At 32.5% G+C, this 3,402-nt stretch overlaps 1 pseudogene across 1 annotated transcript; it reads right to left on the bottom strand.

Annotated features, from left to right (window-relative positions):
- Positions 1 to 588: 588 nt before the first annotated feature.
- On the bottom strand, positions 589 to 1,756 carry LOC104772631 (agamous-like MADS-box protein AGL36 pseudogene; annotated as a pseudogene). The gene has a single exon (XR_015594136.1). The product of XR_015594136.1 is annotated as an agamous-like MADS-box protein AGL36 pseudogene (transcript).
- Positions 1,757 to 3,402: the final 1,646 nt, after the last annotated feature.

Raw genomic sequence — 3,402 nt, 5'->3', positions numbered from 1 at the left:
GCATATTGGTTTGTTGTTGGTTTATTTTTGGGTGTAATTAAATATAATAGAGTATTTAATTCTATTATTTTTAAAAACACGTCTGGTAGTTTCATTGAATCATTGTCCTGAATTTAGTACCAGACTTAAAGGAATTATAATGAATAAACCACAAAAATGTTAAATATTTTGGTCACTGAAATGTGTCTACGAATGTGGGTACTTAACATGCTCTTTATTTTTCGAACTTTAGCACTAAATATCATCGTTTTCTGAAAAGTCAAACTAATTTTGATGGTGATTAAACATACTACTTCACAAAAAAAAAAAAAAAAAAAAAAAAACTTGCCCACATTTTTGGGTGGCAAATATGATGATAAGAATAAGATATTTTGTGAAAAAACAAACTCTAGTTAATTTGCCCACATCTTTGGTTGTACCTGCTTAATTGTTTTATTATATTTCAAAAACCCTAATTATTTTATTTCGAAAAACTAAACTTCTTCAATAAAACTAAAATTGATACGCTATGATGCACAAATACATTTCTTAATAATCAAAAAAAGATAAATGCATTCAGGTAGAACCCTTAGCCAACAACAATTAATTGAAAAAAGAATAAAAATAAAGACAACATTAAATATTTTTTTCTGAAATGAAGAAAATAAAACTCATAAATTCAGACAACTGAAAACTACAGTAAAAATATGCTTCTTTTAATTAAAGATTATTGTTAATGTATGAAGCATAAACACTGGTTGTAGAGGTGGTAGAGGAGGTGATGGCAGGCATGTGATTGGTGATGGCAAGATCAACAGTTGGTTGTTGGTGATAGTTGTAGTGGTTTCCATCTATCAAAGGAATTCTAGCATGTCCTCCAGCATAACCCACATTTTGTGCCAGCATCATATCATTAAATGAGTTTTCTTGATTCAATTACTGATTGGAATTCAGATCTACATTCAAATTCATGTTATGATTTAAATCAAAATTCAAATCATGATTCCAAGTCATGTTATTGTAGACTCCTTGAATATGACCATAAAAATCATGCAAAGTATGATATTGAACCGGTTCTTGCAGATTTTGATTCATATTCATATTGTGGTATGGAATATGAGCACAAAACTCTCTAGCAGCACTTACCCCGGCTGTATTCACACCAACAGCAAAATCTGCAACAGCGGGAGGATCTATATCCGCAACTCCAGTAGGAAGAGGAGAGAAAAAAGAAGACTCACCATTTTCTAAATGAATTTGCATCTTTTGAGTAAGCTGATTGATATATTGATCAATATAGCGATGCGAATCGTGAAGGTCATTTGCACCATAATGATACTCCGACATCTTTCCTTCAAGACAATCAAACATAAATCGTTTAACTTGTAACTCCCGATTCTCAACAGCCAGCTTGTCTACTTGCTCTTGTATTTTGGTATTCTGCTCCCGCAAATACGTTTCTTGATCCATCATCTTTTTGTTTCTTGTTGCCATCGGCATCTCCATAAACTTCATTGCCACCTCTTGTGCACCTTCCTTTGATGGCCAAACCTCTGGTACCGACATATATGGACTGTAGATGACCCCACAAGCTTGGACACCACAAAGAGTTGTCAACTCGTGAAGTTTCTTCGTTATCCCTTTCTTCCTCTTCATGAATGTTTTTTTTCTTGATCTCTCATTGGCTATCAAAGATAATTTCAATTTCCTCATTATCTTTTTTCTTTTATTTTGTATGGTTTGTCTAGTTTGTTGGCACAAAGACTGTTTATATAGCAACGAAAGGGTTTCCCTATTCATTAGGTTTCTTATCACTAAGTCCAAATTAGAGGCAATAAATCTTTTATCAATTTACTATGTGTTTATCAATATATAGATCCTTTTATTTTTTTTTTTTGTAGTTGGTGCATTATCATTAGCTTATTACTTAATATAATATAATATATATATATACATATAAGTTATTTTTATTATTAAAACTAATTTTATCTAGCTTAATTTGTTCATAGATTGTTAAATTTGGAAGAATTTTGTCCAAAAAAAAAAAGGAAGAACATATCTAGAACGTGCGGTTAGTAATATAAGAATACTTTTGTGAATAAAATTTGAAATATAGAAAAAATATATTAGATATAATACCTTTAGGGGCGTAATGACCAGCTATTTTTATTTAAAAATACTTTTTATTAGCTAATTATTAGAAGTAATATAGCAGGTTTGAAAGTATTTCATTTTGAAAGAATTACTAAAGTAGCACATATATTTTGGTTTATTACTAGACTAGCACATATAAAGTATTACTTACTAGAATAGTATAATTTGTTGTAAAAAGACTTTAAACCATGTATTAATTTCGTAACTACAAAAGTGTCATTTTATTTATAAAATGGAAAAAATGAATAATAAAAACACAATGAAACATTAAACCCTAAACAACAATAGAAACCAAGGAGTCGTTTGTGTCGTTTGAACCGGAGTAGTGATTCAAGTGGCTTTTGTCAACAATTCTGGTAGAATTAATTTAAGAAGATGTTATGTTCAATAAATTATGACGATTATGTTGTGGTATGATTTGGGAACTAAAGAACGAACTTGTTGATAGGTATCAAATCGACAATAACAATTGAGCAAGGCGAATTCTAAAAGATGTTGGCGAAGAGTAAAAGGATGTAATAAACAACGAAAGTGGGGAAGAAAAGGAAGAGTCCACTTGAAAGTTCCTGGGTCGACTGCGAAGTTTGTTGGTGGACAGCAAAGTTTCAAAATTTTTTGAAATTTTTTTTGGGATTCATCGATTAAGAGGTAATTTATGGGTCAGCCCTGGTTTTGTTCAGTAGAATAATTCTGTTTAATTTTAAAATCTTATCTATTTGTTGGTTTTGGGGATGGGTGTCGATCGACACCATCAATTTTTGGTTCGACCATATTGATTTAAATTGTTGATTTGGTTTGGTTTGATTTAAGTGAAACCTTAAAATGGGGTTATTTAAGTGGAAAGTCGACCTAGGTCGTGGTTTCAGTGTTGTTTCCCTTTTTCAGAGAGAAACAGAGAGCAAGAGAGCGTTCTTGGGAGATTTTGGAGTTTTGGTGCTTTTCCTTGGAGATCTTTCTGTGGGAGTGAAGATCCAGGGCTTGAGACGTAATACGAGGTTGCTTGGGTGTTGGATTCGTCAGTATGGGTCAGAAACTTTCTACAAAAGAGGTGAGTGCATGACCATGGCTGATCTAAGCCTGAGATTACCTTTGTCTTGCTTGTTATGTGATGTTGTGGTGTTTTTCTTGCTTGTGATGATTGCTATAAGGTTCTTACGGTTTTTTATGACTTTTGGTCAAGTTTTGGACAGATAGGAGGTGAAGAGGAGCTAGATTCGACTCTTGGCTTCGATCAGATCGCGTCTGCGGAGTTAGTGTCGATTGACACCA

The sequence above is a fragment of the Camelina sativa genome, chromosome 20 (assembly GCF_030686135.1).
Source record: "Camelina sativa cultivar CO46 ecotype springtype chromosome 20, ASM3068613v1".
In the NCBI taxonomy this organism is placed as follows: domain Eukaryota; kingdom Viridiplantae; phylum Streptophyta; class Magnoliopsida; order Brassicales; family Brassicaceae; genus Camelina; species Camelina sativa.
This window is presented reverse-complemented; position numbering and strand designations above follow the sequence as displayed.